The sequence below is a fragment of the Macaca mulatta genome, chromosome 1 (assembly GCF_049350105.2).
Source record: "Macaca mulatta isolate MMU2019108-1 chromosome 1, T2T-MMU8v2.0, whole genome shotgun sequence".
Classification (NCBI taxonomy): Eukaryota; Metazoa; Chordata; class Mammalia; order Primates; family Cercopithecidae; genus Macaca; species Macaca mulatta.
The window spans coordinates 3,228,362-3,240,427 of NC_133406.1; the positions used below are offsets into that span (position 1 = coordinate 3,228,362).

General features: G+C 45.5%; 1 protein-coding gene across 8 annotated transcripts in view; it reads left to right on the top strand.

Moving 5' to 3' along the window:
• Window positions 1-12,066, top strand: part of SMYD3 (SET and MYND domain containing 3) — a 763,302-nt gene that overhangs the window by 657,468 nt on the left and 93,768 nt on the right.

The following is a 12,066-nucleotide window of genomic DNA, read 5'->3' on the forward strand; positions in this document are numbered from 1 at the left end:
CCTTGAGACCAGAAGGTGTTTTGCCCTGAGATGTTTTTATCTCAGAGAAGCTTTGAGGAGGGTAGTGTTGAACTGCTGAGAGTTAGGTGCTGGTGGATGTTGCACCCTGATTTGCCTTCTAGAAGGTGAGACTGAGAGCAGCCCAAGGGGAAGGGCACAGAGACAGCGGACCATAATCTGAGGTTGGAATGGCTCAGTCTCTAGCACAGAGCAAGGTTGCTGATGGGAAGGTACCTTGAAAGCACCTGTGACTGGGAGCGATGGCAGAGGGAGACGGTCCCTGGAGAACAGGGGGTCCATCCTGGGCAAATCTTTAATTTCCCAGCTTTGCAGACTGTGGAAATACTGTGTCAGTCCAAAGGGGTGAAGCAGAGGGAGAATCCAGGACCAGACCTATGCAACGTAGGACAACGGGCAGGGAGAGGCTGTAAGTGAAGAGGGGCAGGTGGAAAAGTCAGAGCCCGGGGTACTTCCTGTTCCCACTAGAGGAAGACTCTCAGGAGACATCTGGGAGAGGAAGTTCCCAGAGTCAACATAAGAACAGAAGTGAGTCCAGGTCTAGGATATTTGTTCGGACTAATGGTAGGAAACCAGAAATGAGGTGCTTGGTCAGGAAGCCAGGCGTGAGCCAGGAGCCTGGTGCAGAGCCCGAAGGCGGCAGAGGCTCCACCAGCCAGGTGGATGGCAGAGGTCCCTGGCCAGCCAGTGGCACCAGCCTGACCCTGAGCATGTTTCCTGGACTTCTGTAGGTGGTTTCCTCCACTGCCTGTGGGTGAACGGCTCTGGAATCCAGACTGTGAGTCAGCTTTAATCAAACGTATAAGGGATTGGCTTGAGGGCTGAGACTGTAGACTTTCCCATGAGCAGTGAAATGCCTGCTGAGTGTGATCAATCTTGTGGGTTCTCAGAAAATATGGATTGCATTCAAAGAGATAAGGCTTCATCTCTGAGCCTTAGTGTTGCAAAAAGAGGCAGGTCAGATGGTTGGCGTTACCTCTCTGAACTCCACAGCTTGCTATGAGAAAGCCAAACCACAGCCTCTGGGTGAACGGACAGACTCCATCCAAAAGACGTAGACTGAAAAACACCCTTTCTTCTCCAGGTCCCCATCAGCAGCCGCTGGCTCTCTGCTAGCGCTGCGCTGACTCTTCTGCCTTATCTTCGCTTTCCTTTTGACACCCACACTGCCCTGCCCAGGCCCCTCTGAAGCACAGAAACTTTAAATGGGTCCACCACATCCATAAAGAAGACCACACACCTACGAGGTGTCTGTTCTGCATGTATTTTGCAACCTTCTCTTCCCCACATCCACCAGGGCCTCTTTGAGGCACTAACTTACCCCTTAAGTAACTGGCAGTTTGACTGACTTTAAAGAAACAAAGAGGCCTTTCTTGCAAGCGAGGCCAAGTCCTCGCCACCAGAATACAGTCCGTTATGTTTGGAAAACGTTTGGTTATATTTACGTGGTGTTTGGCAGGTCACAGTCTCTCTGTCAATGTGTGCTCTGTTCTTACACTGGGTGACAAATTTCCAAGCCTCCCTTGGCTTCTCTTCCCTGGAGGGTGTTGAGGAGCTGCTTTTTGGTGGTGTTTCAAGAAATCCAATCTGCATTGATCCACTTCACATGAGTGAGGTACGAATCATTTGCTTTTAAAGCTGTAGTTGAGGAAAAGGCCATAAATAAACCCGAACCAACAAAGTTAAGAGAAATGGGCAGGGTAGATGTTGTCATACTTTGCCTTTTTCCCCTTTAGCTCAGGCAGAGGTAAAAATAAGGAATGTATGCAAATAGGCCAGGTACCCTGCAACGCTGTTAGCAATTTTAGAACAAAGGAAGGAATGAAGAAGTTGGCGGTGGTTTTCACCTTTCACATGTGCACGAGGGAATTCACACTGGGTGCTCTCGGCCTCCACATCGGCTCCCTGCAGATGCTGGGGGTGGGCCTTTTGCTGACCTTTAGCCAAGGTCACAGACGGTTAGCTAGGCATGAGTTACCAAGGGATGATTGCATTGCCATCTGCTGTAACAGTTTTACAATGTTAATATATTGTTTGCAACAACTAGATGGAGGTCAAGTCTTTCTTGATGATTTTGTCACTCTTGACCTTCGCTAAATTTTAATTGCTGACCTTAGAGGAGAAAGTGCTGCTATTCCATTTTTATCCAAATTATGGCCTTCAGCTCCCTTCTCGCTACTCTGTCATTTATTTTTACTCAATAGATTTTACTCAGTTTTTATGATGCAGCTCAACATTAGGTCCTTCATGTTTCATAAAACAAGATAGAAATCACATACAACGAAATGTATAATATTTAGCATTAGCCCATAGCATGTCTTCTGATAGTATCGGCATATATATGTGACTGTATATGCAAACTCGTCTGTCCCTTAGCATTGCAAACATTAAGTAGAATGAAAATAATTTTAAAATACTTGATAAATTTTATTGAAAAGTTTAACTTAGTCTAATGTTAATTAGCCAGTTCAGAACTTGGCATGCATTTTCCTGTTAAAGATGGTGACAGATTATGGTGAGTTCCCCAGACTAACCCGTGAAAGTCTACTCGGCCTTTGGTAGCACCAGTGTATGGGCTGTAAATCCGCCCCCACCCAGCCCCCAAAAAAGGAGAGAAAAATACAAAATTGAACGCATTGTTTTAAAATGTTGTCAAATACAAATTCAATTTGACTTTTCTTCCGGAACTGGAGAGTGATAAGGAGATACAGAGGGTTTTTCCGGCTTTGAAGAGGACTCTCAGGACGTTCACACATGTTGTGTTCATTTCTTTTGCGAGATTGGCGTATGCTTGTAGGGAAGGACCATTTAAGAGGACAGAAAGGTAAAAATCAGCCTCATCTTCAAACTGTTGGCCCACTCCTTAAAGACAGGCATGGCTGAAAGTTTCTTTCTGGAAATGTTCTGTGTGAGAGTGGCCAGTGTGAATATATTCCAGAGCCACATAGACCTCAGTCTTAGCGTGGTGTCAGAGGATTGAAAATCAACAGTAATCCTAACCTTCGCCAGGGTCTCTCAGAAAACATGAACAGTGGCTCCATCATAATACACAGAATGTTTTCTTAAAGCTCCCGCTCCCCCCACCCCATTCCTTTTCTTCTGCTTTCCAAGTTATTCTTGACTCTCTTCCCTTCAGAACTGTTCACGTGGGCTCTTCCACTTTCTCCTGCACTTCTGCCTTTTTCTTGCTTGTCTTGCTTGGGGAAAGACTCATCTCCAATAGGTTTTTAAAATATGCCTGTTAAGGTGGCATATGGAGGAGTGCAGATTAGAGAGAGAAAAGGGAAGGGAAGCCAAGCCAAAGGTCCTCCTTAGTGTGGGGGGAAAACGAAGGAAGAAAAAAAAAAAGGATAACTCCCTAGCCCATGTTCTGTCACTTCTTTCACTTTACAAGAGAGTGTAGACACCTGTCTAGATCAGCTCTAGATCAGCTCCAGAAATAAGTATCTGAACTTCATCCAACACTCTTTCCACGTATGTTGTTTGCCATTTATTGTCTCTGATGAGATTTATAGAATTGTTTCACCCGATAAATGAATAAATGTTTTCTTCTCTGCTTCTCTTCTCTCCTCCCTAGATCAGCTCCACCTTATTCTTTTTAACAGATACATAGTATTTCATCTCATGGATATACCATAATGTTTAGATCAGTCTCTCTTGTTTCCATTTATGTGTACCATGTCAAACAATGCCATGATTAATTGAATCCATAGGGTAAATCCGTAGGAGAAATTCCTAAATGGTAACTTGCTACATCAAATTTAGGTCCCCCTGAACTTAAAATAAAAGTTATATTTATTTTAAATTTGGATAACCATTTCCAAATTGTACCTCCCCCACCACACACACCAAAATGTCAGTCTTTCCTCAAGAAAATATGAGAAGAGATGACACTGATTTCCGGTGTATCTGTTCTAAAGCCATTTTAAAACCTATTAGGGCCTTCATCTATTCCTTCATCAAAGCCCACATTATAGGGTGAGATTTGTTGGTATTAATTTTGTTGTCCATAAATTGTATTTTTGTGCTGGTGGGAATGACATTTTTGTGATGTACCTGGGGAAAAAGGCAAAAGAACAAGAATGATGAAGAGACTTAAGTTGTGATCGGAGAAAGAGGCAAGGGGGGGTGGGCTATGAAATCTCCAAGGAGAAGAAAGCTGATAAGAGTGGGATTTCAGTTCAGATAGTTTTCTGTGCTGTGTTGTCAGAAAAAAATGGGGGCAGGTGGAGACAGTGGAAGTATAATGCAGCCGGTAGTTTGTGTACCTGCCATGGTTACAAATCAGGGGTTTGCAACTGAGAAATTGCCAGTTAATTACATAGCAGCCCCATCAGTTTTTACTTTTGCGGGGGATTTTTTTTTTTCTTTTTTTGAGAAGCTTTGCAAGATAGGTTGATAAACTGTAAGATCTCCTCATAACAGTACCTTCTACTGCTGTTTTCAAGCAGGCTTTTCTGAAGAACCCAGTTGTTCTTTCAAGGGTTTTTGTCAATGTGACATTCTGGTACAGAAGCCTGCAGAGCTTATCGGGTACATGTTACAGGGGGAGGACCTGAGCCCGCCTTCGGTGCAGTCATGTGCCCAGCCCTTGCTTGGGCCTGCCCTTCGCGATCCCTCATCCCAGGTGCTTGTCACCGTGGGAGGACCTAAGCGAGCGTGTGCGTGTCACCGTGGGAGGACCTGAGCGCGCGTTCGGTGCAGTCACGTGCCCAGTCCTTGCTTGGGCCTGCCCCTCCGGATCCCGTATCTCTCCGTGTTGCTCAGATGTTGTTAGCTTGCTCTCTGAGGACGCTTGTGTCATTGTCTCTGACAACAAAGCTCGTTCCTAGAGCGCAGGCAGGGTCCTTGGCTGTTGTATCTAGTTTAGAACTTTGCTAAACCATGCTCATGGAGTAGGACCTAGAGAACAAATCAGAGCCTGTTCTCTCCCCGGAAGAGGAAATAAGTATCTGAACTTCATCCAACACTCTTTCCACAGATGTTGTTTGCCTTCATTGTCTCTGATGAGATTTATAGAATTACTTCACCCGATAGATGAATAAATGTTTTCTTCTTTGCTTATTAATGTAAACAGTGATCTTTTAGCCACTTAATCGTGTTTTCCATGCTTTAGTTTTCAGTTAAAGTACCTTTAGTGGAAGACCCTCTATGCACGATTTTGAGCTCTGTATGTGTGTGTGTTCATATGTGTGAAATACTGAATTATCTGGCATGCCTAATCAGGGCCTCTTTCTGTTTGCTGTCCATTCTGTAAGGTTGATTTCTTACTGGGTCACTGGGGCAGTGATCACCTGCACAGTAATGAGGGAAGGAGCCGTCAAGACCCAAGCATTTTTTAAAACTTTTAAATATAAGCCTTTTAAATTTAATTCTGAAAGACTTTCTTAATTCAGAATCTAGACATAAAATAATACAATGAGAAAGGAGGTGAAGGAGAGGGAAATAGAGAAAGAGGGAAAATGAAGAAGAAGGAAAAAAGATATGACAATGACTAGTAGATATTTATTACACCACTGACTTGCACTTAGGCCTCATTACTTGTGTTTTACTTTTATGGATAACCCAGAGCTAATAGGAGGGTTTAGGTAGGAGGATAACGGAGAACATTATGACCAGTTTCTCTGGCTCTTCTTTTCTTGGAACAAGAGAAATGAGACCATCTCTGCTTCAACCATCTACTCCTGTAAAGTACCTTGACTTCCTTTAACCCTAACCACCTTGCCTGAGATGCCACCTGTACATTTGGGTAAAGACCTTCATTGCCCAGCTTTGTGGAGTGGTTCCAGCCCTGAGGCTCCTGGTTGTGTGAGAATGGCCCAGCCTTGTACTCTTACTTCTGGAAGAAAAATCTAGGACAGTCTGCACGAAACTGGCATCAGCTCTGGCCCTTCAACACCTCTGAAAAGAGGAGGCAGGATGCCTTGGGCCTTCTCCTACTCCTGAATGTAGCAGCTCTTCTGACCCTCGCTGTTACCTCAGGCATTGGAACAAGTGTTCCATGTGCTGACAGAGCTTTGGATGACAGCAGACAGGCTTAAGTGATCTGGCAGCTTCATATAGCACGCCTTCGTCTAGCTTGCCTATTTCCCATCTGTCTTAAGGATGAAACAAAATGATTGGGTGCTGCTGATGTATGTGGAGCCCCTACTGGGGAAGGGGAGGTGGCCTGCTCGTTGCTTCCAGCATGCTGCAGTGCATGGCAGAACATGCACACAGCCTGTGCTTTCCGTCACCTCCTGGCCATACATCTCTGTAGTGTTTGTCACTCTGGCTACTAGAGGCCACTACTCAACCATTTTTCAGAGGACCCCATCTTCTGTTTCACTCTGGATGGCATTGCCAGAATCCACTCCTGAGCTTTATTCTGGTAACTCTCCCTGTAGCAAGCATGCTGGATGTAGTCCACATCCACTTTCAGACAAGAGAATTGAGAAGCTGCTTGTTCCTTCCCCCTTCCCCTGTCCCCGTTATGAGCTCCAGTGTGCAGCCGTCGTCCTGCCCCAGGTCTGTGTGTGTCTTTCCACATCAATGCTAGCAGGTGTGGGGCTTTGGGAAATCAGATATCTGTAGGAACCTCAATCTTATTTGTGTGCAAGAAGTCGAATGTGACCTTTAGATATGCCTTGTCCGGTAGGAGACAGAGCAGGAGATATCATTTGGACTACAGAAGCCTGCCCATCTTCTCTACCTGATTCTCAGCTTACCGCCTGGCCTCCTGGATGCATAGATCATGGTGGATTTGAATGGGCACATCTCACGTTCCTGGGTCAGGCACTTACTCATTTTTTTCAACAAAAATATTTATGGAGACCTACTTACGTCTATGCACTGTGGCAAACAAAACAGGCAATACAAAGTCCTCGTTTGGTGGAGCTTACAGAGAGCCTTCAACAGCCAGCTGAGGCGCACCTGTGAGCAGCTCCATAAAACCAGGCCTTTGAGACCCTGAGGAGGAATTGCTGGACCAACTCAGGCCTGGCCAGTGACAGACAAGATTTTTAGAGTGCTGGAGTAGGAGGCCCTTCAGTGGATCAAGTACTTATCTCTCTTGGGGGTCCCTGATTGATTTTTAGGATTTCATTCATCATTCTACTACTTTAAAGCCTCATATACAGAAGTTGGTTCCTCTGATAGCCCGAAGCCCTCCCTAATGCATTCTTGGAGCTGAAACCCCCTTTTAGCTCCACGTTGTCATCCTCTGAGCTGGAAGGGTACCCAGAAGCCAGGGCCAGCATGCTCAGGCTTTGGAGTGACTGGGGTAAAGCTGGAGGCTGTGCTCATGACCAGCTTGGTGGGTGCTAGTTGGCCACCCGAGGAAGCCTTCTCCCGGAAGCCAGCAGTCCAGGGGACACTGACGGGGGAATATCATCATTTGGTTTATGCCACTATTTTAGGATAGCCTCATTTCCTTTTTATTTTATTTTTTTGAGACACAGGGTCTTGCTCTGTTGTCCAGGCTGGAGTGTAGTGGTGCAAACACTGCTTACTGCAGTGTTGACCTCCTGGGCTCAAGCGTTCCTCCCACCCCAGCCTCTCGAGTAGATGAGGGGGGAACCACAGGCACACACCCTGACACCAAGCTAATTTAATTTATTTTTTATTATTTTTTTTTTTTGTAGAGGCAGGATCTTGTGACATTGCCCAGGCTAGTCTTGAACTCCTGGGCCCAAGTGATCCTCCCACCTTGGCCTCCCAAAGTGCTGGGATTATAGGTGTGAGCCACTGAACCCAGCCTGGGATAGCTTTAGAATCAAACTTCAACTCTCACCTACCTTTACTGTAAAATAATGTGTAAGATAGAGGTTCTGCCCTGAGAGATGATCCGCCTAAAACACTCTCGGGTTCTTTATACCCAGGTACGTTGACCAAGTGATTAAATATCAACAAAAATTGTGCAGTGGCATTTCTGAGAGCCCCAGGACTGTCTGGGGTGGTGCCAAGAAGGCCTGTAATATGAAGTTAGGTGGCTTTACATCTGGCCAGGGTGACCTGTGACAGCATGATTCCACTCGCATTTCTCATCTCTGCTCCTCCTTTGCCTCCCATCCTTACCTGGGACAAGGATATCAGTTCCTTTTTTCCCCCCAAACCCCAAGTTATACATAATTCCCACCCATTTTTACATTCTTCCCTGGCTCTTGAGCCCTCAGGCTATGCCAGGACCCAGGAAACCCATACCTTTTCTCTGTCATCATCAAGACAGCGAATAGGCCGGGCACAGTGGCTCACCCTTGTGATCCCAGCACTTTGGGAGGCCAAGGAAGGCAGATTGCTTGAGTCCAGGAGTTCAAGACCAGCCTGGGCAACACGGTGAAATCCCATCTCTGCTAAAAATGTGAAGATTAGCTGGGAGTGGTGGCAGGTACCTGTAGTCCCAGCCAGCAGGGAGGATAAGGTGAAAGGATCGCTTGAGTCTGGGAGGTCAAGGCTGCAGTGAGCCATGATCACACCATTGCACTCCAGCCTGGGTGACTGAGTGAGACCCTGTCTCAAAAAAAAAAAAAAAAAAAAAGGTAAATAGCAGAGCTCCTAATTTCAAATCAGGAGTGATAATCCTGCACTATTGTCACCTTAGAGAGGCCCAAGTTCTGGTAAGAAGTACAATGATCAGCACTGGGTTCTAGAGAAGTTTCCTAAGTGCCACCTGACTCCCCTTTTGGTCCATACAACACAGAACTCATCTCTGCTGGAAGCTGGAAGATCTGCCCCCTCAAACCCCCTCAAGGTAACTGGAGGTCTTCAAACCTCCAGTTTTAAAGCACTGTGTAAAATATCCTCCCAATGCCACTTTCCTCCATTTGACCTTCACCAAATCCTGCTCTTTCTGATAATCCAATCCCCTCCTTTAACACTCAAGCTCCCATGAGCTAAGGAGAGCTGCTGGACTTCCTGTGACAGCATGAGTCATTCTAGCTTGCACTTAGTCTACTGGGAAAAGTTCAGACCACGAAGGAGCCACTAGAATCTACTTTGTACCTTTGGATAACTTCCGAGTGAAAGTTTTTCTCCAACCTGGAGGGACCCCTGTCCTGTGCCTCCTTGGCAGCAGTATCCAAGGAAAACAGAAGTTCCTAGCTGTAGCTTTCACTCGGCCCACAGATGCTCATGGTCCTAAAAGGCTTCCTGAACTCTAATGTTTTAGGTGCTAATTCCAGGGTCTGTCTTCAGAATCCATTTGTTTTTCTGTCCGGCCTATCCTCCCTGGAGAGCTTTCATTCTGGCTTATATACTTTCTCTCTGCTCACTGTCTACGTTCTACATTCTCCTCTGCTGCTGCTCCCTACTTGCAACAAGGATACCTGTTTGCCTTTATTCCAAAATCCCCCACCTGTGGACCAACCCCACTTATTCCCAGTCTACCTTGCTTGGCTCTTGAGCCACCAACCCAGGCCAGGACATAAGAAATACCTTTTGTGGGCCTGGCACATCGGCTCACACCTGTAATCCCAGCACTTTGGGAGGCTAAGGTAGGAGGATAACTTGAGCGCAGGTGTTCAAGACAGACCTGGGTGACACAGCGAGACTTCATCTCTACTAAACATGAAAAAGGTAGATGGGTATGGTGGTGGTAGGCACCTGTAGTCCCAGCTGTTTGAGAGGCTGAGGCAGGAGGATCCCTTGAGCCCAGGAGTTCAAGGCTGCAGGGAACCACCACATGCTCCAACTTGGGTTACGAGTCAGTCTCTGTCTCTTAACAATAACAAAAAAGCCAGTCACGGTGGCTCATGCCTGTAGGCTTAGCACTTTGGGAGGCCAAGGTGGGCAGATCACTTGAGCCCAGGACTGGGACCAGCCTGGGCAACATTATGAAACCCCATCTCTACCAAAAAAAAAATACACACACACACACACACACACACACACACAGAAAAAATACCCAGGCGTGATGGCTCAAGCCGATAGTTCCAGCTACTCTGAGAGGCTGAGGTGGAAGGATCGCTTGAGCCCATGGAGGTCGAGGCTATAGTGAACCATGTTCATACCACTGTATTCCAGCCTGAGCAACAGCGTGAGACCCTGTCTCCAAAAAAAAAAAAAGAAAAAGAAAAGAAAAAGAAAGAAAGACTTTTTGTTGCATTTGCCTGACTTTCAGTGTAAACAACTTCCTTTTGGAACAAGATGGAAGCCACACTGTACTCCTGGGGCTCGGTCACGTGAACAGGAGAACATTTGTTTGTGTTCACCAGTGTGTATGAGCAATACGTATGATCTGAGAAATTGTCTTTAGGCTTCCTACGTTGTGAAAGCATTTCCAGAATAAGAACATTTTCCATTGTAGTTCAATTTTTTTAAAAACTTGAACAAGCCATCACTGAGCACTTTGACTTTCCTGATAGAAAATCTTCAGTTTCTTATTACAACAAATTGTACTCTAAGCAGCAGGATATCAAATCCTAGGGAATCTTTTGGGATGCATTGAATTTCTCCTGTTGAATCAATCTCTTGCTTGGCTGCCCCTGCAGCTACCAAGCTGCTGTCTTTTCTTTTTCTCACTTCGTGGAGGAGAAAGTAGGAAAAAAAAAAATCCAATTTCCCCTGTAGGCAGCCAAAAGAAAATCAGGTGGGCCTGAAAAATGGGTAATGGTGGATAAAACTTTGAATGCCTCAAACACATTCAAACCCATTTTAATTTTATATAAAGGACACACTTCATAATTTGTTCTAAAAATATGCTCAGCACACTTACATGCTATCTGTGTATTTTCAGTAAAGTTCATATGGAGTTTTCAGAAATTCCCTAAGGATAGATGGATGGGACTTCAGTTCCATTGCAAAAATAAAACTAATTTGTCAAACCTCATAATATTTGATTGCTTGTAGAGAATGGTGATGTCATTTATAATGAGCAGTAAGAGGTCCTTGAAAGAAATAAGAAGGTGGGGTATAAATGACCCCCAAAATTATAGTTATTTAGAGGAAGGAAAGTATCTTCTGGGCTGGTTAGTATAGAGCTCTTGAGCTCGTGAGATAGAATGGAAAAATGTGTACTATTCTTATTGTTAGATGTATTAAGGGAAATGGCCCAGCCAGGTTCTGGGGAACTGAAGTAGCAAGAGTGGCCAGCCGTAGCCTTTGAACAGGGAGAGAGCAGGGGCTTGGGAGCAGTGAGGGGAGTGGAGACAGTGCCCTGCTTTTGCAAAGAGGGAAGCAGATAATGGAAATTGCTCTTGCCGCATGAAGGACACCAGTCACATTAACGCTGCCCTTCAGTATGAAAGAGGAACAGATCTGCTCTCACCTGTAATTGGAAATGGCCCCATAATGTCCTCCCAATGTAAGATAAACTGGATTCAACAATCATAAAAGCATCTGCCAGCTGTTGGTTAGCAACATCTTTCCAGGGGAGTAGGTGAAAGGACTTTAAGGACTCTACCTTTCAACTTTTTAAACTGAAAAGTAATTGCTGTTATTAAGAGGCTACTGTGGACCAATCAACTTGCTTGTCCTTCTAATCCTCACAGCCAGAGTAAGAAGGATGTTAACCTGTCTTGTCCTCTGTGGCAGAGGCTGAGGCTGAGACTTGGTAACTTGCCCACTCCATGGCAGAGCCAAGGTTCAAACTCAGGCCATGGATTCGTTTATTTTATTTTGGCTGTAATTTTTAAAAGCATTTGAGTCAGCCTGAACCCAGATTGGCTTTGTTAGAAAGGTATAAACTATGACTACACTGCAGAGGGCTCCAGTGGTCTTTCCACTACCCCATTCTGTTTTCCTACCATGTGACTCTATGATGATCATTTTAATACAAGTAACAGAAATTCACCTGAGAGTAACTTCACACAGAGTAGAATCTGCTGCCTACACAGCTGCACAGCCAGCCACAGATCACCGTGACGGAATTCAGGGATGCAATCTGGGCCATCAGACTGATGTCCGGCTCGTCTGCTTTCTTGTTCTTGAATTCTGTCTTTTCTCTCCCTCCTCCTTTCCCTTCCTAGATGCTGTCCTCATTCTTCCTCACAGTCTTGTCCACAGTGTGGTGAGACAGATGGCTTCCAGCAGCTTCTTCCCCCCACCCCTTTCATGTTCTGTTAGCCGTGTAAC